The 14584-nt window shown below is 34.2% G+C and overlaps 1 protein-coding gene across 2 annotated transcripts in view; it reads right to left on the bottom strand.

Annotated features, from left to right (window-relative positions):
* LOC129236851 (multivesicular body subunit 12A) overlaps positions 1-14584 on the bottom strand; it is a 132380-nt gene that overhangs the window by 54447 nt on the left and 63349 nt on the right. The window contains exon 1 of one of the 2 annotated variants that reach the window (XM_054871112.1): positions 10159-10475. The exons of the other annotated variant lie outside the window; for it this stretch is intronic. The gene's annotated coding sequence lies outside the window, so the exon portion shown is untranslated. Of the gene's footprint in view, positions 1-10158; positions 10476-14584 lie in introns of those variants that run through there. 2 annotated transcript variants of the gene reach the window in all.

The following is a 14584-nucleotide window of genomic DNA, read 5'->3' as shown; positions in this document are numbered from 1 at the left end:
TGTGTTGCCGCTGCTGCTATTGCTATGGTTTAGCACTCGTAGAAGAGTTAGCATTTTGAAGAGTTAGCATTTTGAGTCAATTGCTGCAATGACCTCTAGCGGACGCGCGCATCACCAGAGCTTTGATGGTCTATGGTGCTGCTATGCTGACATGAATTCATATTTTTCAAGCACATGCTTGAAATGTATGTACACAGGCGGGCAGGCGTAATTTACCATTAAACTTTTTAAAAGTAAATTAATTTTCGCATGATTTTTGTACTATTTTTTTAACCTTTTTTAACAATACAAAAGGGTGAGCCTTGAAAAAATTGGCTCATGAACGGATTTTGTTTTTTGTGCTTCGAGATGGTATTTCTCTAAAATAGACATCAAATGAAATACCTTTCTTCGCTCACGAAATACCTTTCTTTCTCACAAACAAGGACGAGTTGTATCGAAATCGGGCGTCTCGTGATTTCAAAAGCAGAATATCGAGGTGATAATTTGATTTTTATGAATATACAGACAACATCTCTTCAAGTGCTCCGTTTCCTCTATTGTAAGCTGCGTTTCACAATCATAAGACACCCCTAATTTTTCCAAGTATTTTAATTTATAGATTTCAGAGGAAAATATAAATTTTACACATCGATTAAAGTAACAAAAGTTATTTGCTTCATTACAGAATTTAAAACTTTCTTAATGCATAAAGAAAATTTTTAGCAAAAACGTATTTCCAGGCGTTTCAAAATGATAAGACACTGTTTAATTAAGGGGGCCACTGTGAAAATTAAAAAAAAAATCAATTTTTTTTTTCATAAATTGTTAGTATAACTACGCAAGAAAATGTGGTAAAAATTTTAAAGCGAAATTCACTTTATTCACGATTCTATGTGCACTTAAGTGAGCGCCCGTCGGTTCGGTCCCGTAGCGCTTACGATACGATGCTTTATTTCAAACGCGTTTTTCTCGAAACGACTTTTTTTGATACGGTAGCAACGATTTCTCGAAGACTAATGAACCGATTTTAATTTTCTTTTTTCAAAAATTTTTTTATCGCATTGGCTATAGTTGTACGTAGCCGATTTTCAAAATTTTGAAAATAACTATTTTTTTGGGCCTGTTGAAAATCAAAAAAATGGTAAAAAACACACATCGAAATTCACCACCATTCTTACAAAAAAAAAAAACAAAAAAAAAAAAACGGCTACGTACAACGATAGCCACTATTGTTAGATTAATAAAATTTTTGGTTTTTTGATTTCAGGTGGTTATTCATTGCTGTATCGCTGCCACAAGATGACGTAATTTTTTTTAACTCGTTACGTTTATTTACATATATTTGTCAATTTTCAATATTTTTTTATAAAAATTTACATCAACATTGTTTAATAAATATATAATATATTGCCTTTTGTCTCATCCTCGATTAATCATTCCTACTTACAAAAAAAAAATCTCACAAATCGACTATTTTTGGCCCCCAACAGTGGCGTTCCCTCTTAAAGTGATCGTTTAACAAAAGTATACTTTTTCGGAATTTGTTTTTCTGTCGTCAAGAATATTTTAGTACTTTATGGAAGCACCATTTGCTTTAACGACATAAAATAACCTTTTTTCATCGATTCTGCTAACTTTTTAAGGGGTTAGGCCACTCTAGGATTTTCAAAATATCGAAATTTTTTTTTTTTGCTTAAAAGATGCTTTAAACTCTTTAGAATATAAAACAAAAAGTCCTATGCGTGAAAAAAATGTTTATCTCTAATATTTCGCACTTTTGCGCGAGCGCCTCTGACGTCTCTGAACCGACTATTCAAATTTAAAGCGTGTTTATCTCAAAACGTGATTTTTCAAAACAGCAAGCAGCATAACACAAACAATTTTTAATATTTTCACTTGTAATTGTACAAGGATCTTTAGAACATTATTCCGCACTGAAATACGTACGGATTTTTTTATTAATTAATTAGAAAAATTTTTATAAACAATTAACGGTTCCATTTTAGACGAAAAATTCTACTTTTGACTTCAACCATCTGCAAAATACACAAATTTCAATATTTCTAAAATCCCGTACGTATTTCTACAGCTATACTCACGTCGATTGAGAAGAATGTTTTTAATTTGGTTTAGGTGGACATTTACGTCAGTTGTACTGCTTGCCGTGAAGTGCCTTTTTCGCAGGGCGCGTTCAGAGATTCACTCCAAAGGCGCCATTTTGTAATATTTTTCAATAAAAATATTTGTAATTACACTTAAATACATGCTTAATAATATACTTAAAAAGTTTTTTCCTGGCACCTTTCTTTCAATGTAAAAAAAATCCTTAAAAAACTGCTTTTTTACAGTAGCTAGAGTGGCGTAACCCCTTAAGTAAATTTACATCTAGAGAAGCCTATTCTGCCTTAATTGCCGCTTTAAGCTCGTTGGTGTTGTCAAATTGGCGATTGTTGGCGTAAGTACTTCTGACTAATATAACCCAAATGTTTTCTATTGGGTTTAGATCCAGAGGACACGACGGCCAGCCCATAGTTTCTATGAAACAATCGGTCAAATACTGCCTTGTTTCCCTGCTTACGTTGATTCGGGCGTTGTCTTGCTGAAAAACGAAGGACACTCCCCAATTATCTTGAATAAAAGGAAGGAGACTATTTTCCAAAACGTTTTTGTAGTCCCCACTATTCATTCGCGATGATGTAATCTGTATATCAAGAGTTGCTTTAGATGTAAATGCACCCCGAACCATAACAGAACCTCCACCGAAGTTGCGCTTGGAAAATAAGAGGGGGATCTTGCGAAAATCTTTCCAATAATTTTAAAACCATCGCGTCCATCAAGGTTCCATTTTTTTTTCATCCGAAAATATACCCTTTTTAAAAAATAATATGAAATTGGGCAACATTAAAAATATTGCAAATATCTTATTGTGGCCCAGTTGGTGTCTAGGTGTTTTTCTGCAAACTGCAGACGTGCCAGCTTGTATCGAGGCAAAAGATGGGGGTCTTTTCTTATTTTTGAAAATTTTAAATGATTGCACTTCTATAATGCGCGCCAAACTGTTTTTGAAACCTTATTTTGAACAACAGCGGCCAAGTTAGTTGGCGCAAAACTTAGTCGAGTTGAAGCTTTTCTTATGATTACTCGCTGTTCTCGACTTGATAGTGATAATTTCTTCCAACGGGCTTCAAAATGATATAATGCTCAATTAATTTGATTGACAAGCCTGAATCCTTGTAGGCCAAAATTTTTCCACGCTCCTCTTGTGATAATGTTGAACCCCTCGGCATTTTAGGTTAAATTGAATAAAATTATAAGTGTCTAAAGTCATCCAAATCAACAGTCAACACCTTCTATCTCTGCAAAAGCTTATGTTCGACTAGTGTCTTATCATTATGAAACGCCGAAAAAACTACCTAAAGTGCAGCTTCTTGGAAAAAGATAACGGTTCTACAAAATAGAGTGAGCTTTCGCACCAGAAACAATTGATGGAAATCTTAAGTCTAAAACTGTTAAAATGACGCGAAATAAAAGCTTCTCCATGAAGTAAAAGCGAGCTTATGGTAGTTTAAAAATTATATATGAGTTCTCTTATGATTGTGAAAGGCACCTTGTAATAACCCAAACGTTCCTAAGCCGTATTTCAAACTTTCCTAAGACGGCTATGAAAAATTCAGATTGTTAAATAAAGTCTGCGATGTTAATTTAATAGAACTTCATTTTTTATACAATTCCGAGAATTCTAATTTTGACTTTTTTCACACATTTTAAAGCTTAAAAATAAAATTTATAAAAATTAAAATATCTATTAAATTGTAGTACTAACTTATATGTATGTGACCGCTAGTGTATGTGCGCAATAAGAAACTTTCTTTATTTTTCAATAAAAGACGAGAGAGTAAGAGGAGTGAAAACTGGAAATGCAAAAAGGTAAATGAAGAAAGAATAAATAAATAAATTAAAAATTCAACATTCGGGCAATCTACGCAATCGGAAAACAACTTATTCACATAATAAAAAAGAAAAGAAAAAATAATAAATAAATAAATCAACGCCCGTTTTGTTACGTTTCTCACCGTACAAGGGGCGAGCATAGGATTAGTAAGATGAACTTCAATTCTGTTAACTCTGACTAAGATGATTTTCAATTCTGTTAACTCTCATTTTATTGACTAAATATCTAAAATTGTGAAAGCCAGCGATAGTTCCTTAACACTAGAAGGGTCGCGTATCTAACTATACCTTCAAAGACCGCAGCCGTCAATTTGACGGTATTAGAGATTCAATCAGAATGCACATGAAATTATTGTATATTTTGCTTTGAAATTAAACAAAAATATTTAAAATTTTATTTTTATTAATAGTTACAAATTAAGAATAGTACTTAAGTCGAGTAACATTTGTAACAAATAATATTTTTTTTAAATCTTTTATACATTTACCACAAACAGCTTTTTTACATATTGCGCAGTTTTCACACATTCTATTTTTTTTACAATTATGATTGACTTGACATTGCCGCCTCTTATTGTTTGTAGTAGATTGTTCACTTGTTTCAAAATTACTTTCTTGCCTTTGAGTCGTAGCTGAAGTAGTTCTTTTTTTCAAATAATCTGCACGTAGATCGTTCACTAATTGTAGACAATAAGAGTTTTATTAGTCTCTGATTTCAGTATAAACGATTCATATCGTGTGGTACGAATATTTTTACAAATTGGTGGTACTTCTCGTCTTGCACGCCGCATTGTTCTAACAATACTAGTCTCTTCGACCATTAGTTTTTTAGCCAGATTTATCGACGTGAAAAAGTTATCAGTGGTAACGTTTCGCCCTTTTTTGAAATAGGGTTGTACTAGTTTCAAAACCACATTTTCGGGTAATGAAATATCGTTCGGACGGTTTTCGTCTTTTCCTAGATAAGAGAATCCACCACATAGATACATACTCTCGACATCCACCAACAGCCAGAACTTTATGCCAAATTTATCCGGTTTGTTTGCAATATATTGTAAAAATGGACAGCGAGTTTTTGATGGAAACAACTGCTCATTGACTGTCAAATTTTCTCCAGGAATGTAACACATTTGACAATTATCTATAAAGAAGTGACCTGCTCCGGCTGAAATTCTGCACCAAGGTTTTCAGAGAGATTCATTGATAAATCGTCAAAACTCTCATCACCTGATACATCTTCTTGTGCATCACACAATCGCGACAGTTCTTGTTGTATTTGGGAAGTAGTGAGACAGCGATGCATTTTTATAACCCACTAAAATATACCAACGTTTACAGTGTATGGAAAAGAAGCCAAGCAATAAGAACTTACACAGAATTCAAATACTAAATCACGACTGCCCACTAAAAAACACCAACGACTACTGAATGCGTTTTTCTCATATTTTAGTTTTTTACTCTATTCTTCCCATTTCTCCGATTCCAATTGAACACCTGTTTTGCTCCCTTTCTCGCTCTCAATTTTGTCGATTTGCATTGAATGCAACAACAATTTCTGTCAGTTTGCATAACAACCACTAAGTTTAATGTAAACAAGCAAGACAATAACAAATTACACAGAATTCAAATTTCAAATTAAACGGATACTTAGTTCGTAGAAAGCATTGTTTTCTACTATTATCGCTGCCGTCAAATTGACGGTATGCGGTCTTATTAGGTATTTCTAAAGGAATTTCATAAACCACATATATACTAAAAGTTTTCTATAGTTATTTGAGCAAACAATGACAAATTAGGAAAAGTAATAAAATATGAAAATGAACAAAAACATATTTTGCAAAATATTTAAGAATGAAATCGAGATGCCGTCAAATTGACGGCTTTGGTCTTTCTAGTGTTAAAAAAGTTAAGATAATACCAATATTTTAAGCTGCCTATTGCTTGACCCCTCAGCTATCGTAATATTAGCTTTATTTCATTTGGAATTTTAATAAGCATTCATGAGGTCAATCAAAAGTGTACATTTATTAAAAACATTTATTCTTTATTATGCATCCAATACAACTCCACATAAATCGAAGCCCTCGAAAAGAAATCTTTTGATTTTAAGAAACTCCCGCAAAAGAGTATACAAAAATCACACCCAACTGTTCAAGTATTAAGAGCAACAATACAATAATTTTCTACTTGATTTAGGTCAATTGTGTATATAAACTTTACATTGGTGTGGTCATACACTCACACACACACACACACCTTTTGAATTGTTTTTGATAAGCTTGCTGTGTTGCACATCGCGGCAAAAGAAATATGCGGAGAATCGAAACAAAAAATGAAAGTGGGGAAAATTAGAAATTGAGAGGGAAATAGTGGCGCTTTATATATGTCGTTGAAGCTAATACATACTCGTATGTACATGGTTGTATACGTATAGATTACTACTATAGTTCATAGGTATTTTAGTGCACTAATTTGCACCAATAACATTTTTACACCATAAGGGGATTCGTTTTAAATTACCACCTGTATCTCTTGTTTATTTAATCTGACGCTAATGAGTCTACGTGCAGTGTTCAGTGATGCTAATGTCTGGATAGGGGGTTTGATGGGGCTTATTGATAGATAGGTGAAAAGTATTTATTATTCGCATGCTCCGGTATGCAACTGTTTAAGGGGCTATACAAAATGTTATGTTAACAGCGATTGATGTAACAAACGTAAATTTATGTTATTCTTAGGCGCAGCCAAGTTGTTAGGTGCTGGAATAGTGCTTTTCCCCTTCATATTTTCTGTAATAAACAAAGTATTTGAAAATAACTTACGCGCAATCGAAAAAATGTAAACTTTTAGATCTCATAGATCTGTTGTCAGCACACCTTATATATAAACAAAAATCTTTCTTGTTTATGTTAAATCTATTGCGTTGAAAACGCTTGATATTTCTGAAACTTAACAGAGCTCCTAACAGTAGTTAAGTTTTTGGTAGAAATAGGTTATACAACTACGAGATATATACAAACCATAAAAACGAAAAACACTTAAAGACCCAACTTTATGAATTTTTATACTGCATCCAGCTGCATGAATTTGAAGTTCTTCTACATACTACAACCGGCTTACCTAAATACTAACAGCCGCATTTTTTACTTTGTTAATTAGGTCAAGTTTTGTGTCTCTTAAAAAAAACAGATATTTGAACCGCGTTAGTTTTCTAATTTAGTAATCTTATATGAGCTTCTAAAACTACATCGGTAAAACTTTTGCAAATCGAAGCTACCTTCGTCACAAGGACGAGCAGAATATTTAATGAGTTTATACAAGGTGGGCCATGTAAAATTTGTTTTTATTTTTATTTTGAAGATTGAATATTGTCATTTATGAATGAAAAATAATATCGTTCTAATGACTGCCACGACTGGCTTTACAGTAGGCCATTCGATCAACCCAATTTTTAAGCACATTTTCGATTGTTTGGGCTCCAATTTCATGAATGGCAACTTCGATTTCGTGTTTTAAAGCATCAATCGTCTCTGGATGGTTCGCATAGCATTTGTCCTTAACGGCTCCCCACAAAAAATAGTCGAACGGGCTTAAATCACAGCTCCGAGGCGGCCAATTGATTTCGAAATTTCGGCTGATTATTCAGTTTTCAAAGACGGTAGCCAAAAGTTCGAGTGTAACTTTGGCAGTGTGACAAGTTACACCGTCCTGTTGAAACCAAATGTCGTCCATGTCATCCTCTTCAATTTTTGGAAACAACTCGTTGAGCATGTCACGGTAACGCTCGCCATTTACTGTAACCGCGGCTCCTGGCTCATTTTCGAAAAAAAAATGGCCCGATGATGCCGCCAGACCAAAAACCGCACCAAACAGTGATTCGCTGTGGATGCATTTGCTTCTCTACAGTAACGTGTGGATTTTCTGAGCCCCAAATCCGACAATTTTGCTTATTGACGTAGGTACCGATGTGAAAATCAGAAAAGAAGAAGACTCACCACTTTGGAAATAGGTTCGCAATATTTCCCAATTTTGTTCAAGCGTATAGCGACCCCATTTCGTAAATGTCAAATCTTTAAGTAAATTATGAACACATTTGACATGCCATTTGTGTTAATATTCTCAAAAAATAGGTGGTTCAAAAAGCAAACGCTATATGGCCCACCCTGTATGTATGTAAATAGGTACGTATACATACATACATTTTTTGATTCCGGATTTTTTTCGTTGGTTATTTTAAAATACAAACATACCTCCAACATATGTATGTTGACATTATTAGCTATTTTGCGTGTTTACCTTTTTATTTGTTATCAAATTGTCGAAGAATTTTTTTTTTTTTGCCATGCAAAGCCATACTCTTATCTTACACATTGTAGTCATCGGCCTTAGCCCTTGTGACTTGCATCTAGCAAACGCTTTAACAGTGGGTTCTACTTTACGGGATGAAAGGACTAACCGAAATTATAACTATAACCTTATCAGGAGTGTGTCCCTCCAGCAGCATTCCCCAAACATTTATGGAGAGTTTTATACTGTTACAACAACAAAAACTTTTAATAAAACAATAGGTGAAGTGAATAGTTTATGCTGTCTCTATTCTTTCCTATCTCTTTCTCTGATACTTTTCTTCTTTCCCCTCTTGACTATCTACCCTCTTTCCAGAGCTCTAAATACAATGGGCTTTTTAGCCTGAGTGTTTTAGAAACTACCAAATCTCTTGGTGCTCTTCGGCGCGACCAATTCAAATTTCAAGAGTTTATAAGGGGATTCTGCTGTTTCCGTGTCGCCGCAATCTTATGGCGGATTCTTATAGAACTCGACAAAAGAAAACGAAATGAATGAGTAAAATTTTTTGATATCTCGCTTAGTTTTCGAGATATTAAATAAAAAAAAGGTTGGAATTTAGAATAATATATATTGGGCAATTTTTGGCAAACTATTATGTCTTTATTAATGAAACTTGGTGGAGATGTTAGTGAGGTGTTAAGGAACACTATAACTCCAAACTATTCGGGCAATAATAATTTCATAATTATTTGCCTTCAAAATGCCCTTTGGAACTTCACACAAAGAAACTTTGGAACTTTCGCCAACCCACGCGAAAAGGAGTTCTACGCAAAAATTCTGTGGATTGCGTAGCCGGAGTTGGACTGATGAGGGTTATTTTTTTGAAGCGCGGCCAAAGGCCGCCCACGCGATAAGGAGTTCTACGCAAAAATGATAAAACACATTGATCGATGATAAAACACATCTCGAAAACTAAACGAGATATCGAAAAATTTTACCCCTATATTTTGTCTTATCTCGCCGAATTCTATCGAAACTGAAGAAAAAATTATTATTATTATTTTTTTATTTAATATCTCAAAAACTAAGCGAGATATCAAAAAATTTTACTCTTTCATTTCGTTTTCTTTTGTCGAGTTCTATAAGAATCCGCCATTAAATTGCCGCGCCACGGAAACAGCAGTATTTCCGTTTATAAGAATAATTTATACACAAAAACCTATTTAGGGCCAGTTTACCAGGGCAAAATTATTTACTATTTTTTGAAGCTCTCAAAATAAACTGAGTTTAAGAATTCAGCATAGTTAAGTTTGCACTGAAAAAAAATTTCCCTTTAAATTACAACTAAAATTTACTTAGTTCTTCACAAAGCTACAGCAACCGATTAACTTGAACTTCATTTCGCGCCCTAACACCCAAGACGCCAAAACAGCAGATGTATGTATGTATGTTCATACCTATGTAGTATGCACTTGTGTAGGCGGCACATCGTACGTGATTATTTAACAAAATTATGTACTCATATATGGCTTCTTTGCCACTCTATTCATTCTGTTGCAGACGCAAATCTTAACCCAGTTGCATGAAAATATAACCAAATGGTCGGTCGGTCGTTTAGCAAAGTAAGCAGCGTTGGGAACACGAAATACCTGTTTAGAACAATGAAAACACACTCTTAAAAGAACGCCAGAGATAGAAAAATTGAGAAAAGCTCGCCACTAGAGACAGGCAGCTTCAATACAACACGGACCGACCGTAGAAACAGAAGATTGCTTTGAACGCCATATTTCAATGATGTGCACAAGCACTTTTTTTTGTTTTTTGTTGTAAATATAGCAATTGTGTAATCAACAACACTCACACTCAAAAGCGCAAAAGGCAAATTATTTAATATAAAAATTGCTTGTTCTCTATTAACAAAAACACAAAAGCACGTACTGCAATTTTCCTTATTAATAGTGAACGCCGCTTGGGCGTCGTTAGCGCCGATTGAGGTCGCTTTGAAGAAAGGTAAGTAAAGATGATGCGATGGAAATGTATAGTCTTCGCTGTGTCGACTTGCAGCGTTTCTGTAGGTCTTCTTTCCTTTACTTAACTGCCGCAAGCGTTCTTTATTTATTTATTTTCTTGTATTTGATAAAACGACGCCCCCTCACTCCTGTTTGGCGTTAGCAGCTTTTAAGTACTTGAGCACTTGAGTCTTTGATATTATTGTTAAAGCGTGAAAAATGTAGAAGTTGTATATGTCGAACTTAGTTTATTACTATAAAATATTCCTTTTATTCAATTTTTTTTTGTATTTTTTTCTTTTGATCTCACAGCTTCCTTTGCACTGCACGTCGTCGTGTAATTTATTTCATTTCAAATTCGTTTCGCTTGATTAAGCACCACACTTCATTTTTATTTTTAGCCACTTTGCCTTTCATTTATACGATTTCGACATTTGCTTTGTGACCACAATAAATTTAATTCTTTTTATAACTATTTGGAAATTTTCTAAATCAAATGCGCTGAATACACCGACACGTTATACTAACAACACAACCATTTCCAACCAACTGAAATCTTCGCCGATGGAATTGAATACAAACGCGTTGCCAACAGTTGTGAAGATTGTTGCAGAAAGCGAAATCGTCAAAAAATAAAGAAAATGTCAAGTACGCGATACAAATGTCAGACAGCCGGCAAAGAAGTTAGGTATATACAGTGTTGGAAAAAAATAATAGAAACGACAATCACTCCATATTTCATATAAAATTTTTAATTTGTAAGTATATACCTATAATCGCAAATATTTAGGCTCAGTATTCTTTTTGGTGCAGAACCGCGTGTTTTAGTTGAAAAAAAAAAAAATAGAAACGTTTCGTTTTGAATAGCTACAGTTAAAATTAATAACATACTGTTATTTTTAAACTGTTTGATATTTTGTTGGAAAATTATGTAAAAAATTATATTTATTATTGTCTTGTTCATAAAATATTTCTTATCTTATGAATATTGCATTCAGAATGGGACGTGGTAAACACTGTACTGTTAATGAAAGAGAAATTATAAAAAAACTAAAAAAATGATGGCCTTTCTATGTCACGGATTGCCGATTTAATGAAATGCTCAAAAAAAAAAGTGTTTTCTGCGATTAATTTTAAAATTACAGAGGAAAAACGAGGACGAAAGTGCGCAACATCAAAGAAGTTTGACCAACTGCTTATACGAGAATCGAAAAAAAAAACATTTTTTTCCTCAGAAGAATTGAGAAATGTTTTACAAGCGCCAGTAAGCAGTCGAACAATCGGAAATAGATTAATATCTGGGGGATTAAAGGCCTATAGTGCAAGAAAAGTACCATACCTTAGCAGAAAAAACATAACCTGCAGATTATCGTTTGCAAAGAAACATCTACTGCGTGCAAATTGGAAAAACGTATTATGGTCAGATGAAACAAAGATTAATTTGTTTGGGTCTGATGGCAAGGTACATGTAAGACGACCTAAAAACTCCGCATACGATCCAAAGCACACGTTGAAGACCGTGAAGCATGGAGGTGGTAACATACTACTTTGGGGATGTTTTTCGTCGGCAGGAGTTGGTCCTTTATTCTGGATTAAAGATAAGATGTGCGCTGCGGACTACGTAAATATTTTAAATAATGTTATGCTTCCATATGCCAAAGAAGAAATGCCATTGATTTGGGAGTTTCAATAAGATAACGACCCAAAACACTCCTCTAAACTGGCGAAGAAATGGTTCCAGGATAACAATGTCAAGTTAGTAGAATGGCCTTCACAATCCCCGGACTTGAATCCAATAGAGCACTTTTGGGGCATTCTGATGAAGAGAATTGCCGCCTATAAGGCAAAAATAAGGCAGATTTGTGGGAAAAGGTCCAGGCAGAATGGTTTAGTACAAACCCATCAGTTTGTGCCAAGTTAGTGGACTCAATGAGCCGGAGCTGCACCGCAGTCATTAAAGCCCAGGGTGCAACAACCAAATATTAATTTGTTTACAATTTTAAAAGTTTTGTTTAATTATCTTAAAGAAAAATACTTATGTTTATTAGCTTTAAGGACGTCGTTTCTATTAATTTTTCCAAGGACAATAAAATGAACTTCATGATTTCTTTTTTACAAAAATGTAGCAAGAGTTGAGTACCTCTATTTTTATATATAAAACTGTTTCTTTATAAAAAGATATGAACTTCAATAGCAAAAATTGTTTTGCAAGAAATATACCCAAAAGAAAGAAAAATTCACATCGTTTCTTTTATTTTTTCCAACACTGTATATCTGCAACCGGTATTTGCATATTTATGGTGTTCGGAGTATATATACAAAACCCTTTAAAGCGAACTGTTTTTTATTTTACAATGATACAATTTAAGCATAGTGTATAGCATAAGTTAAGGCTCATTTAAAGCTGGCAAAAGTGCAGCAAAAACAAAAACGGTTTGTACTTTGTTGTTGATTGAATGAACGAAATAAAAAGTAAGCAAATTTTTGACTATTAGGAGAACTCAAAATAGAAGATATGCGTCACTGTTTCGAAACTAAAAAATAATGGTGCTCACATTCACCAACCTAATCGTTCGCCCGTGTCAGCTGACACGATGAAACTAATGAGAGCCCTATGTAAATGAATTCTCATCACCGTTCCGTTTCGTAGTATCGTAGATGACACACGTGGGATTTTGGATTGCTTCCATAGAATCGCGTCAGCTGACTGCTCTCTCACCACACAGTGTTGCCAAACAGTACATCTCGAAATCATTTACAAAATAAACTAAGAAAAAATTTTATTTCTATTGAAATAACTTAAAGACAATGTTGAATATTGTTAACTATAGATAGATGAACTATTTGCCCTTGGTGGTTTTTGGCTTTGGCATATTATTCAATGAAAAATTGTAACTGGTAACGCGAATGCAAGACGCAATCATTAAAGGTGGTGGCACTAGACCAACAACAATGTTATGTACGTTTGATTGTCAAAGCAAAGTATTGGGAAGCTAGAAAATAAATAATGAATTCGCCTTGCTTCATTCTGAACTGACAGCCGCATGCACACGGCGAAAGAAAAAAAAAAGAGGTTGTCTGTAAAGTCGGTTTACTGACGATAGTTTAACGTGACAACGTCATAAGAAAATATTGATGGAATGGTTGTATTTTTCAAAAGAAAATTTTAATTTTATTTGTTGGATAGATATTATGTATGGATATAGCGAAGAAGTAATTGGAATCGCAATGGAATTGATCAAGTTACATTTACACAAAAAAATTGGGTGAAAAATTACGAAACATTTATCAAATTCTTGAAAGATATGTTCAATTTCGATTGTGCATCAGACGTTAATAAGTCAACAACACTAAGAGGCATTATCATCGATTTGCCGTTTTCAAGACACTTTACACGCGAAACACTCCCTTTCATTTCCTACTTTTTCTATCATCGAGCTATTCTCAACAGAGAAATGGTTCATTACCATGCACACAGGAAGAAGGCATATGCAAATACAAGTATGTGAATTTATTTATTATTACCTACATATGCGCATATACATACATATATGTGCTCACTCAAGTAGGACAGAGCCAGATGTCGAACGTTGCCGAACGCGGGGGCCGATTGTGCTCTTTGTCGTTCGTTCCGCGCTCTCGCTTGCAGTTCATTCAAGGTAACGGCAATGAGCAAGGTAACACTAATGAGCAAGGCAAGGACGCATTTTTTCGTGCGTGCAGCCGGCTAAATCGAATTATAAGACGTTATCACGTCAAAAACAAATCAGCTGATTTACCAACACCACCTTTAATAGATTTGCCTTGCACAGATATGTGTAAAAGTGTGTGTACAAAAATATCAATGGCAACCGATGTATTGTATAAATATCTAACTAAAAGAACGCAGTAGTTTTCTACGGGATAAGTTTCGCTCAATTTTGTGTATCCTGCGGACAAAGGTAAGGGACTACGATAGCATCGGTGAGTGCTGGCACTATAAGGCCCTGTCTACATACAACTTTCGCGTCCTATTGGCCTTCGCTTTAAGAAATTCGAGTGCTTGCTACGATGAGCGCTTGGCAAAGTTTTGGCAGACAAAGTTTTATGCCGAAAAATAGGTAAATTATGCATAATAAACCTAATAAAAATTATAATTTGCATTAATAGGTGCATTTACGAAATTTATTCCTAATTCAACATATTTTGAATAAATACATTTTAGTATTATTATTTATTATTATATATTGTTGGACTTTTTTAAAATAAACACTACATTTCATTTTTAATCATTGACATTAGAACGTACGACAGTGGCACTAGGTCGTTTGTCGGAAGAAAAAAGAAAAAAAAAAAAAAAAAAAAATACCAGTCTA

This window comes from Anastrepha obliqua, chromosome 2 (genome assembly GCF_027943255.1).
Source record: "Anastrepha obliqua isolate idAnaObli1 chromosome 2, idAnaObli1_1.0, whole genome shotgun sequence".
Lineage (NCBI taxonomy): Eukaryota > Metazoa > Arthropoda > Insecta > Diptera > Tephritidae > Anastrepha > Anastrepha obliqua.
This window is presented reverse-complemented; position numbering and strand designations above follow the sequence as displayed.